This window comes from Alligator mississippiensis, chromosome 8, assembly GCF_030867095.1.
Source record: "Alligator mississippiensis isolate rAllMis1 chromosome 8, rAllMis1, whole genome shotgun sequence".
NCBI lineage: Eukaryota > Metazoa > Chordata > Crocodylia > Alligatoridae > Alligator > Alligator mississippiensis.
In genome coordinates, this window is record NC_081831.1 from 34821789 (window position 1) to 34846272 (window position 24484).

Genomic DNA, 24484 nt, shown 5'->3' on the forward strand with positions numbered 1-24484 from the left:
CGCTCCATCTCCCCCAGCATCTCAGCATTCATGAGCTGCCTGGTACCTTGAGGTATGTAGGAAAAATATTTAAAGCTATGTCTATGTCTGAATCATTTAATCTTTCCAAATCAAATTGGAACCCTCTGAATCAATTTGGAGAGATTAGAGGGTCTCCTGACTCGATTCGGATTCAGAGATTTGGCCACCGAATAGGCTGAATCCCTGCCGAATTGAATCAGGGACCAAAACTTCACACAGTCCTAATAGAGATGCTCTGGCCAGGTGCCAGAGTGTCTCTTTGGACACCCAGCCTCCAGTTGTCTCAGGGCATGCTTTTTTCCAGCATGTTTTTTTGTTTTGCTTTTTTTATACTGGGATTTCTCAGTATCAAAATTAGAGCCTGTCTGAACGCCAGTGTGAATAGCCAGTGTGAATAGGTAGCCAGTGTGAATAGCCAGTGTGAATAGTTAGTAGCATTGTCCCAAAACAGAGAGAGAGAGAAAGAGAGAGAGAGAGAGAGAGAGCATGGACTAGGAGGAAGGAAAGTTAAGAGCTCTTTATCCCAGCAGCTAATATCTGCAATTATAGTAATGAGGAAAATTCAGAAAATTGCTGGCAAAATAAATGGTCTTTTTGTATAAATGTTCTTCCCTCAGCTATGCCAGGGTGCAAAAGCCTGTCTCACAATGATTTTACAATAAACCCGAGATCTGCAGAGAGCTCTGTGCCCCCCACACTCAATTGATTCTCTTCAACTAGGCTCTTAAAGGTTACATTTCCTTCCTTCTTTTTTATTTCTTTCTATACTGAGAAACTAGATAGAGGGTTTAGCCTTATAAAATGAAGCTGTCAGACTGACAACTGGAAAATTCCCCAGCTACTTGCTTTTACCGTTCACTTCAAACTGCTTTAAATGTGCATGTCAACTAAAGAAAAAGCTTGTTTTTGCAGGTCCCACCAGGGCTGTTCATACAGTATGTTACAGTAGGGAAACACACACTGTGCTCTCACTCAGCCTCTCATGCAGATTTTAGCTGCATAGAAAAACCTTGCAATAACTCACCAACTATAACCCTGGGGCAATTGTAAATTGCCTTTAAATAGTCTTTTGAATCAGGACCAGCAATTCTGAAAACTTAGCTGACCCTGAGAGGCATTAAGGAGTCTTGTTGCACCTTTCTCTGAAGCATCTGGTGACAGCTACTGTCTGAGACAGAAGGGAGGTCTAAGAGAATCTAACATTTCTTACACTACCATTCACCTGCTTGTTTTTGTCAGAAGGGGGAAGTTACCATGAGTTTCAAGGACTGAAATTATTTTCTTTGTGTATACATATATACCACTTTTTATACACACACACACACACACACACACACACACATACACACACACACTTCATGGTAGAGGTAGTAAAAAAAATGAACATGATGGGCAGATGATGGTAACTCCCCTCCCTCCAGACTCCAAACATACTATACCTCTCATTTAGTCAAAATTTTCAGAAGAAAATTGACTTCATTTTAAATTTTGAGCAAATTAAAAATCTTTAGCCCCAAACTTAATACTCAGGTAGGGGGTGCGGAGGGAGGAAAAACATTTTTTGAGAGAAGTAGACATTTTCTATGATTTTTAAAAACTCATTTTTCCACCAAGGAAAAAAGCCTCAATTGAAAATCTCTATCCAGGCCTGTTGAACAGGGGCATAACAACCTAGGGCTCTGTGTTGGTCAGGGGCAGCAGCAGGGACTGGGTCTGTGGCAGGTGTCATTCTTATATCGCCTCTAAGTGGGTGCCTGAGGATGGTGTCCTCTCACCCACCCCTAGTTGAGGTGCTGACGTTCTATCATTTGTGAATGATTTGAGTGTGGAGGAAAAAAAAAACAATGTTTCTGTCTGGAAAAAATGATTTCCCCAGGATCCTTTTTTAGTGTCAGGAAAATGCAAAACCCACTTTCCTGACATTGGCAAGTCTTTGACATTGAACCAGTGTGAAAAAAATCATCCAAAAAAATAACATTTTCAGACTGTGAAAACATGATATTTCAAGTCCTCTGTAGAGTTTGCAGCTGTTTTTTCCAGGATTCACTCATCTAGTGTGCTTGTACAATGGCTAGAGTGATTGTGTTGAGGCTTCTGGGTTGTCGGACTATTATAATTATTTGCCTAAATAGTTACAAGTAATTAGCTTAAAATTATATGAAGGGAAAAGCTGTCAAAAATCTGATTAATTTGGTTTTGATTAACCAAAATAAGTCAATCACTATTATTATCTTTATCGCCTTTTGTACAATGGGGGATCCCTTTTGATTAGCAGGTATGAGGGACTGACAGTATGGGGAGTCACAGCTTCCCCAACTCATTTTCTTGATTCAGACTGAAATTACTTGGGCAATATGGGCAGGGGAGAGCAGCTTTGAAAGGTATGTGAAAATGCTGCCAGATGACCTGCTTCACTATGCTAGGGCGCTTGGACATGGGCTGGGGGTTTACTCCTCAGGGATTCCTTCTATGCCCCCTAAATTGAAATGGTAGGTTTCATCTTTTTTTCCCATCACTGTGTGGACATACATGACTGCTCCTATATCTCATAAAACGTGCAGTGCACTATTCACAGTAAATTAGTGCAGGGGGCGCAGCATAACAATCCACCCCGCTGCTCTCTTCATACTAATTAAAGCAGGAGGTTCCTATAGCTCACAGCACGGTAATATGTACAGATCACTGAAAGTGGTGCTGTTTCATTAATTTATATAATTTAATTATGTCATTTAATTAATTTAATTATTTTTACACATATTTTAAACATATTTCTTTTTCCTTTTTTCATCAATATTGTTTAAAAATATTCTTATTTTATTCTTATTCTTTTTATTCCTATCTTTATTCCTATCTTTATTTTTATTTTCACCTTATTTTTCATTTTACTATGCCATCAAGTAAACTTTATTTTGTGTGTATATTCTCTTGGTTTATTTTATTTCACTTAAACAGGGCACTAGCATTTGGCCATACAGCCAGTGGGAGGGATGGAGGTGGGGTGGGAGGGAACAAAGTGGGTCTGAACGGAGGCAGCCCCTGTGTGAGGTGGCTGGCTGTATGGGCACCCTAGGCTGTGCTCAGGACGGCTGGCAGGAGGAGGGTCTGAGCTGAGACAGTTCCTGTGTGCAGTGGCTAGCCATGCAGCAGTGCAAGGCAGCACTTGAGACAGCCAATGGAAGCAAGGGTGGGGGGAGGCTATGGGGGCACCCCTGCTGCTGCCCCTCACTCCCAGCCTGCAGACCCCTGGCCCCACCAATGCCCCTCAGTCCTGGGCTATACTGGTTCCCCTCAGTCCCAACCTGCAGCCCCCCATCCCTGCTGATGACCCTCAGGCCTAACCTTCAGACCCCTGGCCCTGCTGATGACTGAACTTCACTCCCGATCCACAGTCCCCCACCCACCCCCCAGGCCATGGTTGTGCCCCTCACTCCCGCCCCACAAGCCCCTGGCACTGTCAATGCCTCTCACTCCCCACACACAGCCATAGGCAGTGGAAGGCCAGGGTTAATGGGGCTCAGCCCCCACCCCCCGAAACATGGGGCAGCAGGTAGGGCTGCAGGGCAGCTTGGCCATGGACTCCAGGAGTCTGCAGCAGGGGTGGGGAGGGGTGCGCATACAGCCAGGATCACAGCCCAGCCTGTCCAGCTCAGGAGGCAAGTACCAGCCTATTCTGTGAAGGGGAAGGGACTTGGGGGTGTGGAGATTGCTGCCCCCACATTGAGGGAAGGAGTGGGGCAGAGACAAGGCCTGAGGTGAATGGGACTCTGGCTGGGCCCAGTGGTGGGACCATCAGAGCCTGGGCAGCTCATCCAGAGGTGTGTGTGCACGGGGAGGGGGCTCCCGCCACCGCATACACCCCAGCACAGGCCTGTGTGCAGCGTGATCTGTGTTCAGGTGGAGGTGGTTGCCACTGAATGCTGGGCTCTGCTCCACTGCCGCTGCCTTGAGAGCTGTGAGACACCGTGTGCCTTCCACTGCTGGGCTGCGCTGCACCCCCTGCCCACCTGGGACAGGACGCATATGGAATCATGCGGCTCTCAAGGCAGAGGCAGCGGTGGCAGTGGGGCGCAGAGCCCAGCGCATAGAAGCAGCCTTCCTCTGTCCCATGCACAGATTAGGGGTCACATGTCCCCCAGGCCTCCGCTGGGGTGCACACAGAAGTGGGAGCCACCGCCCCCATGCTCCGGGACAGCCACCTGGGCTCCAACTATCCCATTCACCCCTGCCCCACTCTCTCTCTCACCACAGGAGCCTCGATCTTCTCCCCCTTCCCCTTCCTTCTTCCCCTGTGCCTTTTCCCACAGACCTACCTGCTGGGGGGAGGGGTGCACACACATGCTCAGCTCCCCCCCAATAATTTTTTCTCCCTCCATGTATGCACACAACTCCCTGCTCCCCTGGTTTCCCTCACCCCCCACACACAACCTCCCAACTTCCTGTGTCCCTCACTCCTGACCTGCAGCCCTCTGCTCCCTGCACCCTTGCTGGAGGTGGCCCTTAGCTGCTCCCATTTCAATCAGATTGGAGCAAATTAGTCCCTGATGTGGAGTAGAGGGAAAGTAAAGGGCTGAGGCTTAAGCATCATGCTAGGTGGCCTGGCTACACCCCCTTCCCAGTATCTCCTGGGCAGCATCTCCCAGGTGCCCTGCCCATGAGACCACAGGCACCAGCCCCTATGCCTCTGGCCCAGCCATGGAGCTCCCCAATGGCCCTGAAGGCCCCCCTGCCCACCCCCTTCCCCTGCTTGAGTGGGAGGCACCTCTCCCCACCCCCAACCTCTCTGCCTTGCTGCAGTCCTGGTGGTTCAAATTTTTAAAAATTGTGGGAAGCTGCTGCTGCCTACAGGGAACCACACTTCCACCCCTAGGCCCTGGCCCAGCCAGAGGGGAGGAGGCATGTGCTGCCTGCCTCAGATGCCTGCAGCCAGGCTGCCAACAGCTATGAGAAATCCCTTGTCCCCCCCCCTCAAGTAGAGTTCTGTGAACCCAATCATGAGCCTAAAGGAGCAGGGCTGTGAGCAGGGGGGACAGCCTCAGTAGTACCATGCTCCCCCCCCCACCAACAAAGTAAAGTAAAACCTTTAGAATTCAGCCATCTCTGGTAACCCCCACACCCTTCCACCACCATCACCACAGAGTGAACCGTCCCTCCCGCTACAGACAATGTACTTATGAGACAGACAGAAGTGTTGCGATGATTTTTTTAAAAATTTATTTATAGAAACACTCAACGGTAACTGCTGAATGTTTTAGTGTTCAGCACTGACTGATTGGTGTGAGGGTACAGAGTACCCTCTCCATTTACACTAGCCAGAATTTGTGGCCAGGCAATTCCACACAATAGCTCCCCAACCACTGTTTGCTTGCTGCTCTATGGGGGGCACCATGCCCTGCCCGCCCACATCTCTGTCTGGCTGCTGCTTCCCTCACTTCCTGCACTTCCTCAGATCATGAGTTGCTGAAAATCTCCCCCTGGTCTTGCAAATATTGTGGAGCATACAGGCTGACACAATGAAAGTGGTAATGTTTTCTGACTCCACCTTGAACCTGGAGTTCAGTGACCTCCACCATGTTTTCAGAGAGCCAAAGGCACGTTCAACAGTCATACGGCATTTGCTAAAATGGTAGTTGAATGCAGACTTTTACCAGTCAGTAACTTGCTCTCCATATGACTTTAAGCCAGGGCAGGAAGCGGTAATCCACATCTGCTATGGTAAGCGGGGGCATGGCAACACCCTGGATCACTGTACTGGGGAGCCAGGGCACGTGTTGTTCTTTCTCCACCGTGCCAGGCAGCAGTGAGTTTTGAAAGACATGCACATCAAGAGCGCTGCCTGCTTGGCCTGTATAAATGTTAGTAAAGCATCCCCAGTGATCAACTACAGCTTGGGGAATCACCAAGGCAAATCCCTTCCTGTTGATGAATGACTGCTTTCCAGGGATGAGGATAGGACTGGGATGTGTGTGCTGTCAAATGCATCCATGCAGTTAGGGAACCCCATGGCCTTGAAGCCTTTAACAACTTCCCTGGGATTATGGAGGCAGGTGATCATGTTTGCCATGATGTCCTGCAGCAGCTTGTATACCACACATATCACCACCCTGGCTGTGCAGGGAGCCACGCTGAACTGGTTTCTGATGAAATGAAGGCTGGTGGGGGTAGCCAGTTTCATGATGGCCATGGCCACCCTCTTTTCTGGTATGATGGAATGATGTATGACAGTTTCCTGGCACTCAATGTGCGGTGACAACAGTAATAGTATATAAAAAAAAATGTGTCCCTGCTTATGAGGAATGTCTCAAGCCACTGCTGAGCATCCCATAACAAGAGTACGACGTGTTCCCACTAGTCAGAGCTTCTCACGTGTACCTAGACCTTGTTATTGTTGCTTTGTAAGTTGATCCACAGAACCCTGACCTATCAGTTCTCCAAATCCAGCAGGCAAAAAAATTGCTTGGTATAAGAAGGCATGTGAAGCTGCTACCCTGTGTTGGTGCCTCTGTACAAGGGCCAGCATAGCACGCGTTGTGTTCAGTAGCTGCATGACTGCATTGTCAAGTACCTCCATTCTCCAGTTGGACATCTCCAGGGTGTCTAAGAGCATCTGGTTCTCCTCTCTGATTCCATCAGGAGTCAGTAAAGCCATCTTGTTATGCAGAAAACAACTGCTTCCTCAGTGTACCACTTGCTTGTGCTATGGGGATTGACTAGGTAGGGCTTTTGAATAGGGTGATTAGCATTATAACAGTCATTTCAATTCCTAACCTACACAGATCAGGTCCTTGTAAGCACCCTTCCTGTGAAAATGTGGGGTGGCCAGTGGTCCCAGAAATCTGTGATCTGCCCAGGGCTGCAGATAATATCCCCTTTAGTGGAACAATTACTAGACCTATCACAAAGCATCAGCTAAGCAAGCACTCTCAATGGGTGTGAGCAAGCACCCCAGGTGGGTGTGAAGTCCCTGTGCTCATTTCTTCAATAGGTCCCATTAGAACATCAAGTGCTATACCAGGCATAGAAGCACCAGACAGAAGCAAGGAAAATCTCAGTCCCAATCGTCCCAAGTCTCCAAACACCCTGTTTGTCTATGACACACATTCAGTGGTAAAAAGGAGGAGGCGGGGGGTGGGGGCACTGAGCAAAACTACAAAATGCCAGAACCTCTAAAAGGCTAGTTGGCAAATAGCAGGAGTTTGATTGGCAAATAGAAGATTAGCCTTAACAGCACTACCAGCCCCGCTTTACATTTCAATTTGTACACATCCCTGTAACTACCCAGGATGGGGGGACTACTTCCACTGCTGGCCCGCTGAGCAACACTTGCAAAGCCAGCAGGCCAAGGCACTTAAGGGAGCCCACCCCTTCCCCAGCCCTGGTACAATCTGTGGGCAAGGCAAGAGCCCCCAAGGGGACACTTGCCTGCCTGTACACAAATGCCAGGAGCTTGGGGAATAAGCAGGAGGAACTTGTCCTCCTGTTTAACACAAATAATTACGACAACATAGGGATAATGGAGACCTGGTGGGACTCCACCCATGACTGGACCATGGGTATAGATGGCTTTACCCTGTACAGGACAGATTGTGTAGATAAAAGGGATGGGGGTGTAGCTGTCTATGTTAAGGAAAGATACACATCCCTGCAAGCCGATATTGGCGACCAGGGCGGACGAGTGGAGACCCTCTGGGTTAAAATTCATGGGAAACATGGCACAGGGGGCACAACAGTGGGAGTCTACTACAGACCTCCCACCTAAAGTCAAGAACTTGACCAGGAGTTCGCCCGGGAACTGGCTGAGGCCGCATGCTCCAGGACCATGGTTGTCATGGGTGGCTTCAAACTACCCAGACATCTCGTGGGAGGATCACTCAGCAAAATCTGAGTGGTTGCAAAGCTTCCTATTGTGCGTGGATGACCTCTACCTGACTCAAGAAGTCTACGGGCCAACGAGAGGTAAAGCGCTGCTCGACCTGGTACTGGCAACTGGGGATGACCTAATCAGCGACCTAGTAATCGATGGGAAGCTGGTTGACAGAGACCACGAGCTGATCACCTTCACCATCCATCGTAAAGCTGGCAAGTCAGCAACTCTGAAGTCCTTGACTTCAGGAAAGCCAACTTTGACAAGCTCAGGAGGCTTGTCAGTGAGGCCCTAAGGGACCATGACCCCAGAGGAAGGGGAGTTCAGGAAAAGTGGTTGCTTCTCAAGGGAGTGATCCTCAAAGCACAAGCTAATCATAGACTGGAAGAAGGCCAATGTGGTGCCTATCTTCAAGAAAGGGAGGAAAGTGGATCCAGCAAACTACAGGCCCATCAGCCTGACTTCTATCCTGGGGAAGGTCTTAGAAAAGTTTATTAAAGAGGCCATCCTTAATGGACTGGCTGACACCAAAATCCTGAGGGACAGCCAGCATAGGTTTGTTTCTTGCTTGACCAATCTTATTTCCTGTTACCATCAGGTGACCTATCACTTGGACAAGGGAGAGGAGATTGATGTTGTATATCTTGACTTTAAAAAAGCCATCAATCTGGTATCCCATGATCTTCTCTTGGCAAACCTGGCCAACTGCAGCCTCGGATCCACCACAATCCGCTGGCTGGGAAATTGGCTCCGTGGGCAGACCCAGAGGGTGGTAATTGATGGAAGTCAATCATTGTGGTGCCCTGTGACCAGTGGGGTCCCCCAAGGCTCTGTCCTTCGACCCATATTGTTCAACATCTTCATTAATGATGTGGATGCTGGAGTCAGAAGTGGACTGGCCAAGTTCGCCGATAACACCAAGCTTTGGGGCAAAGCATCCACACCTGAAGATATGAAGACAATCCAGGCTGACCTGGACAGGCTCAGCAAATGGGCAGATGAGAACCTGATGGTGTTTAACACCAAAAAATGCAAGGTTCTCCACCTTGGGAGGAAAAACCTGCAGCATCCTTATAGGCTTGGCAGTGCTACACTGGCTAGCACTACGGAAGAAAGAGACTTGGGGGGTCATCATTGACCACAAGATGAACATGAGCCTGCAATGCGATGCTGCGGCTAGTAAAGCGACCAAAACACTGGCTTGCATCCATAGATGCTTCTCAAGCAAATCCCGGGACGTCATTCTCCCCTTGTACTCGGCCTTGGTGAGGCTGCAGCTGGAGTACTGCGTCCAGTTTTGGGCTCCACAATTCAAAAAGGATGTGGAGAAGCTTGAGAGAGTCTAGAGAAGAGCCATGCACATGATCAGAGGTCAGGAAAACAGACCTTATGACGACAGGCTGAGAGCTATGGGGCTCCTTAGCCTGGAAAAGTGCAGGCTCAGGGGTGATCTGATGGCCACCTACAAGTTTATCAGGGGTGACCACCAGTATCTGGGGGAACATTTGTTCACCAGAGCGCCCCAAGGGATGATGAGGTCGAATGGTTATAAATTACTGCAAGACCATTTCAGGCTGAACATAAAGAAGAATTTCTTTACTGTCCGAGCCCCCAAAGTCTGGAATTGCCTGACATCAGAGGTGGTTCAAGCACCTACATTGAACACCTATAAGAGAAAATTGGATGCTTATCTTGCTGGGATCCTATGACCCCAGCTGACTTCCTGCCCCTCGGGTGGGGGGCTGGACTCAATGATCTTGTGAGGTCCCTTCCAGCCTTAATGTCTATGAAATCTATGAAATCTACCCTACCCCTCCTGTAAAATCTTTGGATGATGGGTTTCTGGGGTCATCAGACACCCCACCAGGGGTGCAGATAGTAGTACCTGGAGGAACAATGACTAGACCTGCCAGGAAGTTTTACCCCAGATAACACCCCAAACCCAACAGAAGCTGGGGTAAGGAATGTGGGTGTGAGGTCCCTGTACCCATTTCTTCAACAGGTCCCATTATCACTGCCTGTCTTGTAATAACCTGGGGGGGTGGTATTTTGGGGATTACTCCTGAAATCCATCAAGCACTCAGTGGTAAAATGGCAGGTGCAGAGCAGAAGAGTAAATGAAAGAACCCCGATTCCCCCTCCCCCCAAGACCTAGTAAACCTCCAGGAGCACAGTTCAGTGTAGGTTGGACATAGCTGCCAGGGTGGGAGGGGGATGGAGCTTGAAGGGCCAGCTGCAGTTCCTTTTAGTTAAGCTGCATTGTAGGCCATGATTTTCAGATGTTATTGCCAGCAAGTCATTAAGACCTATTGTTCTGGACAATGGGTACATTTGGGGGACATTGAAATCTATTCTTGCTCCCCCATGTAGACACCCATGAGCAAACCCAGAAACACAATGTCTGCTCCCCTGACTTGCTATAGAACAGGGGTGTCCAACCTTTTTGAATGTGGGGCCAGATCACAAACTTTTTATCACCCAGCAGTATCACATCACCCCCCACCCCGAAATGAAAGTACAGTGTTTACTTTCATTTCCCGTCACAGCATCTCAGGCCTCAGAAAATGGCTTGGAGGGCTGCATGGCGGCCCACAGGCTGTATGTTGGACAAGCCTGCTATAGAAGGATCAGCAAATCACTAACAGCTAAAAACCCATCACCTGTCAATGGCTGTTCCCCCCTACCATGACCCCTCTGTCTCACCCTCACCTTGGTCCCTAAAGTGGGATGGTGCTAAAGTGGGTGTCCAGATGTTGGCCCTGTATAGGCAAGAAAAAGAAGCCTTTTGTGCAAGTTTGCAACATTGCAGAGATAAGACACCCTATGCCAGGGCCCTGTGCTGGCTGGTCTCAGATCAGAGGTTGGCAGTGCGAAGGTGCCTAGGGAGCGTGGTAAGCTGTCCTGGTTGGCAGGGCTGTGTCCAGGTGGCTGCCATCCAAGCCACCTATACCCATGTGATCCTCTAGGGCCATCACCCCACTGTGTCCTGGCTGCAGGCAGCCTATCTACCTCACACGGTTCCCAGGTGCTGCAGCAATATACCCCACTGCTTCCCCTCTCTCCCTGAAGGCCGGCCACTCTGCTGCTACTGCACTGCCACACAGCCCACAGCACCTGGACTTGGGGTTCACAGGGCTCCTGGAAAACTGGGGCAAAGGGCGGGCTGCACCCCTGCCCTCCCTGCAGGGGGCCTCACTGGGGAGGCACCATGGGGCTGCCCTTCCCCCCCAGGAGCACCAGTGCACCCCAACCATACCCCTTCAGTGTGTTTCCCAGGTGGGCGCAATGATATGTTTTTGCAGGCAGAGGGGTGCCCAAGCCATTACACCCTGCCTCTTATCCTACTGGTGCCCCAGGCATACCTGCACTCCTGGTTTGGGATCTTGAGCCATGATGGTGCTGGGGGAAAGCCTGGTCTGCCATGCAAACTCTGCTCCTGGCTGGAGGGATACCTGTTGGAGTGCTACATGTCCTTGTCCACCACTGCCAAGGAGAACATCACCGCCAGCATTGATGCCTTCTTCAGCATGCGAGAGGCCATTGACCATCCAGCTTTAGGGACATGGACAGCTCAATAAAACTTTGAACATTTTCCCTCCTGCCTCTCTGTGTGCAGTAGGGATGCAACCTGGGGCCAGGGGGATTTTTTCATAGATTTCATAGACATTCAGGCTGGAAGGTACCCTGGAGGATCATCGAGTCCAGCCCCCTGCCCCAGGGGCAGGAAGTCAGCAGGGATCATAGGATCCCAGCAAGATAAACATCCAAATGTCTCTTGAAGGCATTCAAAGTGGGTGCTTGAACCACCTCTGGCAGCAGTCTATTCTAAGCCTTTGGGGCTCAGACAGTAAAAAAGTTCTTCCTTATGTCCAGCCTGAATCAGTCATGGAGGAGTTTGTGACCGTTTGATCTTGTCATCCCTTGGAGAGCTCTGGTGAACAGACGTTCCCCCAGATCCTGGTGAACACCCCTGATAAACTCATAGGTGGCCACCAGGTAGCCCCTGAGCCTGCTCTTTTCCAGGCTGAGGACTCCCATAGCTCTCAGCCTGTCATTATAAAGTCTGTTTTCCTGACCTCTGATCATGCGCGTGGCTCTCCTCTGGACTCTCTCAAGCTTCTCCACATACTTTTTTGAATTGCGGGGCCCAAAACTGGATGCAGTACTCCAGGTGCAGCCTCACCAAGGCTGAGTACAACGGGAGAATGCTCACTTTACTAGCTGCAGCATCACATTGAAGGCTCATGTTCATCTTGTGGCCAATCATGACCCCCAAGTCCCTTTCATCTGTAGTGCTAACTAGTGTAGCACTGCTGAGCCTATTAGCACACTGCAGGTTTTTCCTCCCAAGGTGGAGAACCTTGCATTTTTCGGTGTTAAAAACCATCAGGTTCTCATCTGCCCATTTGCTGAGGCTGTCCAGGTCAGCCTGGATTGTCTTCGTATCTTCAGGTGTGGATGCTTTGCCCCAAAGCTTGGTGTCATCAGCGAACTTGGCCAGTCCGCTTCTGACTTCAATGTCCACATCATTAATGAAGATGTTTGTACAATATGGGTCCAAGGACAGCGCCTTGGGGGACCCCACTGGTCACAGGGCACTATGACAATTGACTTCTGTCAATTACCACCCTCTGGGTCCAACCACGGAGCCTATTCCCCTATTTCATGAGCATGTCAAGATCTGCCTGGATCACCCTCCTGTCCTCAGGTGTGGATGCTTTGCCCCAGAGTTTGGTGTCATCGGCAAACTTGGCTAGTCTGCTTCTGACACCAATGTCTACATAATTGACGAAGATGTTAAAAAAGTATAGGCCCTAGGACAGAGCTTTGAGGGACCCCACTGGTCACAATGCACCATGATGATTGACTTCCATCAACCACCACCCTCTGGGTTCTGCTGCAGAGCCAATTCCCCAACCAGCAGATTGTGGGGAGGTCGAGGCCACAGTTAACCAGTTTTGCCAAGAGGTGACAGACCTGTCTGACCAGCACACACAGCCACTGTTCTCATTCCCTGAGGGAACACATCAGCCTGTCGCTATGAGAGTAGGCTGCAGCCCACCTCAGTTGGCTGCATGTACTTGGTGGTGGCATTGGAATTGGAGCTGAAAAAAATCAAGAAAAGCAGGAAATAGAGTGAGAGGTCGAATGCTTGCCACTCTAAAGGGATGCACTCAGTGAATCTTGTGAGTGGAAAAGAAGTGGTTGGACCAAAGTGACCAAGAAGAGGTTCCTGGCTGCAGGGGGTTGCAGGCCCTGAGTGGCTACAAGGAAGTGCGATCCCATTACAAACAAGTGACTGCAAACAAGTTCCCCCCTTCCCCCTGCTCCCCTTCACCTCATAGCCCAGCCTAACTGCAGCTGTCAGCTCAGGTGACAGGCGACTATTTGAAAGTTCCTGAGGGCTTCACATACCAGGCATGGAGGTTGATGTAGTTCGTCTATCCCCCTTGGAGGAACCAGTAGGTGACACGACCAGGACATTTCCGCTTTCTTCTCCACTGGAGGCCCTGGAGTTCCCTTGAGTTGCACCCTGATGGTAAAGCATCCGCAGGCAAGGATGCCCTGGAGGTCTCAGTCTCTCATTGTTCATGCCAATTCAGTACCCCCATTACTGGCTGGAGTTACCTGTAGCGGGCCACATCATTCAGTGGTGTGCCCTTGCTGCACTCTGGCAACATCCCTGTGTAAGACAGCCCACAGGAGTTTTGCCTGGACCCAGCACTGAAGTGTGGTCCTGCTGTGTCCCCACTCTGCCATTCTCTTGGCAACATTCTAGGCAGATGTGCCAGTTGGCCTGTGGGCTGCACACAAACTGACACATGGCATCAGGTGCCCCTAGCACCCGCACCAGGCTCTATATTTCAGTAGAGGTCCACCTGGACCTAGACCTATGAGCCCTGGTCCATTCTGTTCTGCCCCAGATGTCATACATCTTTGATCAATAAGGGGTACCCCACGGAGCTGTGCACTCGATTTATAAGTCTTGAAGTGACCTGGCCAAGAGAAGTTCACCCTCCCTGCCTGCCCCCCTCCCCTCCCCTCCCCCGCCAGCTCCCCATTGTGTCTGGGCAAAGTTTGGACAGCAGACATGCTCTGCCAGTATTGCAATTCTTGGCACCAGACAGAGGCTTTGACCTGGGACATTTTGGGGGCAGGCTGGGTCAAGCCAGGGAGGGGGGCTGTGACTGAACCCATAGCAACTCTATGCAACTTATGGGCATGCTTGCATGCTTGTTCTTGGCCCCATGGGACAGTGCCAGGCTGCCCAGTGACCCATGTGTCAAGACACCACTATCACAGAACTAGAAAGCAATAAATAAAAGGAGAGATGTAAAATACCCGCTTCTAAGTCTTCTCCCTCTCAAAAATCAGTGTCCCAGCAGAGCAGGGGCAACCCTCTTTTGCAGAGCAGGGGCAGCCCTCTTCACAAAATAACAGTTGTGCTTCAAGGGAAGAAAACAGACATGGGGAGGGGGAATTGCCCCATGCTCCCAAACTCACTTTTCTTGCCTCCCCCTAAAGGCTATGACACCTCCCATGGGAGATTTTCTGAAGCCTTTTCCAAGCATACCTATGCACTCACTGCAGCTCAATATCATTGTGCAGGGGTCTGGATTGCTGCATTGGCTGCCCTCAAGTGAGGCACAGCTGGAGGGTAATTGGAGAAGAGATGGCATTTACCCTGACATTCTAATATATCCTGCATAACCTAACCTATACGTTCATGCTTTCCCCTATTACCATATGCCCAAGGCCCCCACCTCAACAGCAAACTTACCTCTGGCTGCACTTCTTCCTCTGGCTCATGTTCCCAAAGTTGCAGCTGATGGGGAGCGGGGGAAGGGGTGTGTGGGAGTCCTGGTGTGGGTGCAGTGTAGGGAAGTTTGGGGGGTGACCACAGTAGGTGACAGAAGCATCGCCACTGTGATCACTTGTATGGGAGGGGTGAAGGGTGTATGGGAAAGTGGGACAAGAATGGGGGGGGAGAGGATGATGGAGAATGGGGGTTTGGTAGCACTTGGGTCTTCTTGCTGAACCTGAGCTCCTTGGTCACCTGGAATCTATGGCTGGGGTGGGTGGGTGGCTGGATGTCCTCTGGGTCAGTGTCTGTATGCATCTAGGCTGACCAAGAACTGCTGTTAGTCTCTCATAGGAAAATGTTAAAGCAGCCCAGTGAGTTTTGGGGACGCATTAAAGTCCTATTAGGTGTTAAATGCTCAGAGCAGAACACACCCAACAAGGACAGAGCTCACCTCCTCTTATTTTGGTAGACTGAGAGAAACAGCAGGGGAACTTTGGGGGCCCATTAGCCTCCTATTAGGTGTTAAATATTCAAAGCAGAAGCCTTCAATAGCATGTTTCACTGTGCAGTATTTCTATAATAGTGCTGAGGGGGTCAGGGTACACAACTCACCGCATTATCCCCAATAATAGAGAAGGGAGCACATACGAAGCAAACACTGATCAATCTCCAAAAGAGACTGGGATCACCCCGATCTTCAACACCCCAACACACTCTAGGACACCCAGCTGTCAGTTCAGTTAAATAGTTGACAACAAATAAAAAAGTTCTCTTTGAATTACTTGTTGAATGAAGTAAGAAAAAGAGGTCAGCAGAAGATTGATTCATGTCTTCTGCCGCTACACCTAGTGCCCTAAAATATTCATTACACATGATTACCTGCAAATTATAGTTAACACCTGGTGGACAAGGAGACTCAGTACATGTAATTCATGGAATTAGCATGTACACATGACCGATTTATGGCTGCATGGTTGCAAATTGACATGCTGCAAACTAAACCACATCAGGATGTGCTTTAGTTTGTAACAATGAGAACTAATTAAAAAAACCCCAAACACCTGTCCTTGGAAAGTGTGACAACATTAAGCCACACAAAAGGAAAATTTTGTCACATATACATCATCACAGCATCATGTGTACAAGTGCCCCTATAGGCTAATCAGTGCTGGATAACCAGGGTCCTAGCACCATCCCAACTAACACACCTAGCATTAGCATGAGATAAGCATCTTCACCAGGGAGAGGAGATAGCATTCAACTCTAGTTAGGAAGTTTTAGGAATTACTGAAATGGGAATGAAGAGTCAATCTCTAATGGAGCCCTTGGATCTATTATTTTTTATTTTTCCACATGCTGAAGAGCTCTATGGGATACTTACTTCTTTCAGCAGTGCTAATGGCAGTCTTCAAAGGGTTAAATAAGTTTATTCCCTTTATAACAATATAATACTGCTATAGATCACACGGTACTTTTATACCATGAGCTAGATCCTCCATTGGTGTAGATCAGTATAGCTCTGTTGACTGTAGGGGAGTGATGTGGGCATTGGAAGAACCCAACATAATTATCCCCACACTGTGAATGGAGGAACAGATGTTGCCTAATACTGGTTGGAACAATTACTTTGTACTCCACAGGTGATAATGACCCTCTTCCCTTCTGAATGAGTCTATTCTTTACATAATTAGGCTCATCCATTTCAGTTGTTCTTTGGTCCATAATTACTTCTGATAACTTCTTTTTACTCCTCAGATTTACTGAGCACTTTTCTTTTTAAGTTTGCATAATACAGTTGAACAAAAGTGATTCTACCTGATATTTAACTTAAGCTGCATCTGATTTTTTTTTTCCCCTCAAACTAGAGGAAAGGGATTTTATACCTGTAAGTTTGCCTAACATCTCTCCCAATGATACAGTTGGTAAAAGAAAAGGTGCTACCAAAACAAATCTTGCTTCTCTCATATTCCCTGAATCACCCCTGCTACCCCAAGACTGTAGAGTCAGTGGCCAGTCTTGAAGCCATAACTATCAAATCTGCTGGACAATGTTTCCTCCTTCCTTTGCAAGCTGTTCACTCAACTCCTGTCCCCTTTCAAATGCACATCTGTTCTCTGCAAGCTTTAGCCAGCACAAGCTGACAAACAGAATCATGAAGAGAATGTGCAAAACACTAGGGCACTGCTCGGATCAATTCTGCTTTAGAACAATGTGATTTTGGTGCAGGTAATCTAGAACAAGCAAGAGCAGGGACTGCTTACCATAACTGAGTGAACTTTTGCCCTGGGGGGATTGAGTTTTACTCCTACTGTAGATGACAAAAATGGATTTATGGTTGAGAGGATTTTCTCCTTCAGTCCCTATAAGCTTTCACCAAGTCAAATGCCTCCACTCAAGGGCAGCCTAGGAATGCTCTAGGTTTGAATCAGAGTGCATTGGCAGAGGTGCATAGATGAAGTATTCCTAGCCTTATGATGCAGTCCAACTCTCTCATACCTGCTGTCTAACTGTCTCATACCAATACTGAGCTCCCTCACCTTTCCCCATTAGCATATGCACTGTTCCCCTGGAGTCCATCTCGTGTGCTCTGGATTACAGTTTAACTCTTCAAGGACCCTGTGACAGGTAACATAAAGGATAGAAAGGCTTTGAAAAGGAATCTCTTATGCAGAGGCATTTGTAGAAAGCACACAAGGCTTGTTTTTGTATGGGTCTGCAAGCACCTGATTCCTCCCTCAGAGCTCATTTTGTGCCTGAAAATCATCCAGGTTTTGGCTGGTGTTCTTCAAGGAAACGAGGCATTCCTGCTTCTGCTGATCCAGCTAGGTCTTTTGGTCCTGGCAGTGGTCTGGGCTTCCTTGCTACAGAACTGGCCTCTTTTAAAAATATGTCTGTAGCAGGGAGGTGGAATCTGCTCCTGCTATGCTTGCCTGGCAGATGAACTGATGCCAGAAAGTAAGTGGCGAGGCTAAAAAAAACAGAAGTGCGGCCCTTTTAACCAGATGCAGGAAAATGTCGTCAGGGGTGGGCAAAATTTAAAAGGGATGCTGAGACTCTGAGGAAGGAGGGAAGATTCCCAACTGTGGGGAATAGAGGATGGACCCTGGGACAGGGGTCAAGACAGGGGACAGATACTTACTGGTGCTGGCACAGAGGCACTGGTGGGCAAACACCAGAGCAGCAGGCTTGGCAGGCAGCACCAGACAAGGACGACTCACAGGAGTTTCCTGGGGTGCTGATGGCACAAGACTCTCTGGACCTGCAAGACAGAAGGAAACTGAAAGTGGAGGTTTTGGGCAGAAATTGTAAGTAAGAAGCTAAACTCTGGGCACAGGGCAAGACGTGACCCAGGTGTTGAGAACCCCAGCTAGGGAGGACTATAACTGGTGAGCAGCAGTAGCCTTCAGGTAAAGAGATAATTCAGCTGCTGGTGGAGACAGGGCTGTACCCACATTGTGAGCAATAACAGCATGAGAAGGCACCCCTGAAGAGACAGCAACCCTAAGGAGGGGGAATCACCAGCTGGTTGGGTGTGACCAGTGATTTTTTTGGCTTATGACAGCCTGGATTGTAGCAAAGGGACCCCAGGACACTGCAGGCAGGGCCCAAGAGGCTGTTTTGCAAAGGGGAATCCCAGAAAGAGGAAGATTGGTGAAACAATACTGACTGGTCATTGTGAGATGCTGATTTGGTTTGCTATTATAACGAGTGGTGACAACTCTTTAAGTTACTACCTTCATTGGCAGCTTAATAAATGCAGGGAACAAGACATGGAGACTGATAATCATCCTTAAATGAACATCTAGGTCTAGAGGGCAAACAAGATCCTCATAAGCTCTGACTAAAAGATCTGTTGAACTGTTACGATCCAAGGGTGGACAGGGACACGGTGTAGGGAATGGTAGAGCTGTGTACTTAGACCCCAACATCAGGGAGGCAGACATAAGGCAGATTTCCCACATTATATTTTTCCAACAATTAATACATCAAGGTGTGGCAGGTGAGGGTGAGACAGGCTTCCCACACAGGAGAACTCCCTACTCCTGTTAAACAGTCTATAACCCCTTTCCCTACTTGTGCCAGGATTTGCAGTACTCTAACCCTCCAGTGCGACTGCTGGCAAAGGGTGATAAAAGTCACCAACTAGCTTGGGCTTTTGCTTCCAGTATCCCACCCAGTTAGGGATCTTTGAGGTTCATAATCCTTCCTCAGCTTCTCTTACACAACATGTTTTCTTCCACAAGACAGGAGTTCTGATCTACGCTGACTGCTATAAGAATAAAGGCCATCCTCAGAATTCAGAACCAGATACACACATAATTCACAAACATTTCCAACAGGGCATGAATGCGTACTCTTTCCTTTTCCAGCACTTCTTTTCATGGCCTGAATAAAAACTGGAGAGGTCTAGACCAACAATTCTCAACCAGAATGCTATAACCACTCAGGGTGACATGAGATCCTGTTAAAGGTGCTGTTAATACTATTAACACTATATTAGGTGTTGAAACATCTATCGGTGATTCCCAAGAGGAAGCCAGAGATTTCAAATAAGAATCCACAGCATCCTGACGTGGTTTTTCTGAGTTCTTCACACCACAAAATTGCTCTACCGTTTTTCTTGGGTCAAAAAATAAGTGAAAGCTAAGAGTTGGCATTTTCCAAAGGGTGCTTCGATTCTGAAAAGGCTGAGAACCACTGGCATGGGTTTAGAATAGCTGGATAAAACCAAAATCTGTACAAGGCCTTCTGTATCATTGACCTCAATGGGAGTTTAGCATACATCAATAGAATAGGTTTTGATTCAGGCTAGACAGCACTCACCAAGAATTGTTTGGGATACAAGATGTAAAATTGCATTAACAAACTATTTTTGTATTTTTATTAAGGGTGTGTATTATATAGGATGGCTGTGAGACTTAATTGATTCATGCTTATAATGAATGGCTAGAAAAGCAAAGTATTAACAATGAAATCATTCCATATAGACTCTATAACAAAACTTGCACTGTGGTATACGACCACTAAATGATGCCACAAACCAGGGGTGGCCACCCTGTGGCATAGGAGCCACAGTTCTGACTAAGAAAGCCTCATAAGGTCTTGTCTTAACAATGAGGAGAGGAGAGATCACTTCCAAGTGAGAGAACTGACACCACAGCCCAGGGCTGTGTTGAGGCTGCTTTGCCAATGACCACAGAGCTGTTAATCTCATGCTTCAGAGTTCAAAAAGCAGTACATTCAAGGCAGCAGCTTGAAATAGAACCCCTTCCACACTCCCGTGCCACCTCTTTTAAGCAGCTTCCTTCTCTCCATTAATACTTGTCATGCCTCATTTAGCCATTCAATTACACAGCCTCTGGACCAGGAACCAATCCCCTCCCCAAACCACAACAACTCAGCCTTAATTGCAGATGGTAAATGGAGCCTGGCGTCTAAACACATTGATTTCTGACAGCAGCCCATCCCTGTCACTATGCTTTTCATCTCCCACAGAGACACTAACACTGATCCTACTACAAGGGGACAGAAAAAGGTTAAACATAGTAATTAAGAATTAAGTGGCTGGTAAAGTGTTTGCTATTTGGAGGAAATGCAGTGTCCGCATCAGCCAGCCTTCTTCAATTACATATGCTTCCAGGGCTGCTTTAAGTACAGTGTTCCAGAGGGATTTTGTTTTTTCTTTTAACAGGAAAAAGGCACATCCAGAGCTTCATTACTTCCACTGCTTCTGCTAACTAGATCATCATCCTAAATCCTGTCTGCTGAACCAGTGAAAGGAGACTTCCAATCTGGAAGGGAGGAATAAGTAGATACTTAAAGAAGACCACTGAGTGAAGGCCCAGGAGGAATTATGGGAAGGATTTGGAAGACTAACAGCTTTCAGTCTTTAAATCAGTTGAGATCTGGATTATGCTCAGGTTGTGCTAAGCAACTCCATCATTCACAAGTGAGAGGGGTTTAGTGCGGGGATGATGGATTGTGTTAACAGGAAGAATTACTGTAGTAATTCTGTAGTGAAGACAAGTTCTATGAGAACACTCATAAGCCATGGCCTGGGTCCTAGAATGCGCTCAATGCCATACATTCCCCAGGGTTGCTGTGGGAGTGGTTGTTGCCAACTCTGAGCTTTCACACACTATTAGTCAGGCCTAATACAAATCCTGAGATCAGCTTAAAAATAATGAGTAACTTAAACATGAAAACCGAGATCACTTTTGCTTCCTGATTTTGAGAATTTTGGGGTCATTTTTCCAGTTTTTCTCTACCAACATGAACCTAAAGACTTCCGTTTCTTTTTAAACAAAATCTTAGCAACATGAGAGGTATATTTTACGAATATCTTATCAAGCCAGCGGTATAAACCAACAGAAGACTTGGACTGTAAGGGTCGAGTTGCTTCTGCCCACTTGGGTAGGAGTCAGGAAGGCAGAGCATCAGTCTCGTAGCACTTTGTCACTCTGTTCCATTGTTGGTGACTTCAATTACAGTAACACTCGCCTGGGGACAGAGCATCTTCATTTAGCCCAAAGCAGGCTCTGCAGAAAGATAGCATTAGTTACCCAGCATGAAATTATGTTTTAAAACAGCACAGAAGTAGCCCAGATCAAGTGGGGCTCTAAGGCCATTTGTGTGCCCTTAAACTCTGCCCTGGTCAGACACTTGGGAACCCCGTACGTGCTCTAAATTGCGAGTCATACCTAGATTTCCCTGTATGCCCTGCTTGCTGACAGCCTTACACTCGTACCTGCTACCCCTGTTATTCCAGAGAATAAGAAACCCACAGTACTTAACCTGGTGTAATTCAGTACTTGCACTGGAAAATGATCCTAGCTTTTTGCTGACAATAGGGCTAGAGAGCAGAATCCCTCCCCTACTGTTTGTAGAGGGCTCTGAAAAAATGGTGTGCTCCACAGCATTGTTACATTAGAGGTAAGAGACCTGATGACCCTGAAGAACCTAATCCTACACATCTATTTACAGAGTAAACTGGGCTGTTCCTGGATTATATGGAGGTCTCATTTCCACTCATGTCTCTGGGGAAGAGGCAGGAAGTTACTTTACAAAGATTACTGAAACACGAGCTAGAGAAAAGCAGATTTTTTCAGAGTGGTGGGACTTTTTTTGGAGGTTGATGGGAAGGCAAAAAGGAATAAAGTTTTAAAAGCCTTACATCTCTTAAACCAGGATTAGCATTTTAGAAACATCACAAAATGAACATGGGTATAGGAGGCCAAGAGTGTCACAAATGATAGACTCATATCAAGCTCTTAAGTCTACATGTAAGCCCCTAGACAGGCAGCCTCAAAATGAAGAGCCCTGAACCACAGACTTTTGAGTGTTCCCATCACAAGTACTGGGCCTGTGTAAGTAGGCAGCTATTCAATCCAGCTTAGCATCTGGCCGATTCGGATGCCAGTGATCTGAGCTCCGGATTGGTTTCCTGCTTTGAACCAGTTGAAGAATTTGGGATGTAGTTCCCCCCAAGCCCCTGCACCTATCTTGAAACTTGGCAGGTTTCATGGCATCACCAGGGGCTACCATCCATGCAGTTTTCACCCCACTGTGGTGTAACACATCCTTGTAACGTGAGTTTTGCTTTCAAGAATTTAGGGTGCAGTTCCCCCCAAACCCCTCCACCCATCTCCTTGAAACTTGGCAGGCTTTGAGGCCTCAGTAAGGGCCACCACCCTTGCAGTTTTCACCCCTCTGTGGTGTAATACATACATCTAAATCAGACAAAATTCAACAAAGTTATAGATATTTGATTGATTCCCCATTATACCCTATGGCTGGATCTCCTAGGCGGCTTCAAAGTGGCTCAGAAGCTCCGAACCACTTCGGAAAGCCTAAAGAAGCCAGCGTTTCGATCCAGACATGCTGCTTCAGACGCCGAAGAATCCAAAACTTCTCCAGATCCGAAGCCTCGCACAGCCCTAACAAGTACCAAAGAGAGTTCCTGTAATGGCTCCACTGCATACTATGCCTCTGCAACTTCATGGCATCTCTCTGTTCAGAGGATCCACTTTGCTTCCAAGCATTTAAAAATGATTACTGATAAATACTGTGATACTTGTATGTGCTCTTGAGCCTTGTGTTTTTTTCCTCAGGCACTTCAAACACTGGAAAGAACTGGAGATGACTCTCTAGTATCAAATACCTTTGAGCTGCAAAATTTGGATCCACATCCACATTTTTATAAGGTCAGCCTGGTCAGCTGTCCACACTTTAATCCAACCCTTAGTTAAGTCACAGAAAGCCTCTCATTGATTTCAGTGGGATTAAACTGGGTCTACTATGGCTGGTTTTATGTAGGAGGGGGTGGTTCCGGTTGTAAGAGACAGCAGAACACACAGGCAAACACGTTGGAGTCTTTATATAGTTTAGGGGGGCTCCCTATGATTCCTGATGCATAAACCAGTCAGATTTTGGCCTCGTCTTATACATTTTCAGCAGACGTGAACATTCTCGGCTTCAGTCTCAGCAGTGAATCACCGCACCAATTGTCAATCAAGTTAATTCACTGACCTGCCCCACGCACCCATCTGTCCATGGAGGTTGCTTGTCTGCTTTATCAGCCTTACAGTTTGTCTCTCCAGTCACCAATCATTCTGTCTTCTCCTGGATTTCTCTTTCCTTCCACAGGAGGTTTGAGGCTGAGTTCTCTCAATTCACAATGGAGGTGGAAAAGAGCACTTCCTTCTGTTTCTGTAGGGTGGGTAGGTGTTGACACGCTAGAGGTTCTCTCAGATTATTGCTCTCAGGTATCTTCATCAATTGATCAGTGATGACTTATGTTCAGAAGTGAAAGTGTTTGAATTTTGTTCCAAGACACTAGTTGCATGGGGCAGACTTCACTTAACATTTATTTTCCCCACTCAGATACAAGATCCACTGAAAAATGACTATTTAGATGTGGATACACTTAGCCTGCCTTCTACTGGGCTTCAAACTAACACTGCTAACTACGTCTCTATTCTTAGCCTACCACAACATAAAGCAAAACAACTCTTAAGTCACAGCAGTGCAGCTTTGCAGTAATAGCACTAAGCTTGATCATGCCATATTGGATTTATACTTGTAACAAAGAATTAAGTTTGGTCTATGTCTTCCAGAGACAGGGTCTTGCCCAGAAGTAGTCATGGGTAGCTTGCCCTTCTCAGAGTTCCCATGGACACTCTGCAGTTTGTAGGAAGAGACAAGTCCTCATGACAGCCTCATGGAGCAGAGAACTAGGTCCTTGAAAACCTGATTTTACTTCTAGGTCCAGCAACACAGAATGAAAGAAAAGCAGTGGGAAACATTATTGATAAGGCTCTGTCCTGGGACTCAGAAGATATGGATTCAACTGTCAGAGATTTTCATAGATTACAGAGATTTCATACACATTGGGGCTGGAAGGGACCTCGGAAGATCATCAGGTCCAGCCCCCTGCCCCAGGGGCAGGAAGTCAGCTAGGGTCAAAGGATCCCAGCAAGATAAATGTCCAAATGCTTCTTGAAAGTCTGGAGTAGGTGCCTGCAACACCTCTGGAGGGAGTCTATTCCAGGCCTTGGGGGCTTGGACCATAAAGAAGTTTTTCCTAATGTCCAGCCTAAAACCGTCTTGGAGGAATTTGTGACTGTTGGACCTTGTCATTCCCTGGGGTGCTCTGGTGGACAGGCATTCCCCCAGATCCTGATGAGAGGCTGAGAGCCATGGGACTCTTCAGCCTGGAAAAGCTCAGGCTCAGGGGGGACCTGGTGGCTGCCTATAAGTATACCTTTATATACTTATAGGCAGCCACCAGGTCCCCT

At 47.7% G+C, this 24484-nt stretch overlaps 2 long non-coding RNA genes across 2 annotated transcripts in view; one reads left to right on the plus strand and one right to left on the minus strand.

Moving 5' to 3' along the window:
• LOC109281789 (uncharacterized) overlaps window positions 1–22766 on the plus strand; it is a 157894-nt gene extending 135128 nt beyond the window's left edge. Inside the window, exon 3 of the long non-coding RNA XR_009463920.1 lies at window positions 20380–22766. This is a non-coding gene — a long non-coding RNA (uncharacterized LOC109281789). The remainder of the gene's footprint in view (window positions 1–20379) is intronic.
• Window positions 1–24484, minus strand: part of LOC109281788 (uncharacterized) — a 39603-nt gene that overhangs the window by 4170 nt on the left and 10949 nt on the right. The window contains exon 2 of the long non-coding RNA XR_002088552.2: window positions 17827–17946. This is a non-coding gene — a long non-coding RNA (uncharacterized LOC109281788). The remainder of the gene's footprint in view (window positions 1–17826; window positions 17947–24484) is intronic.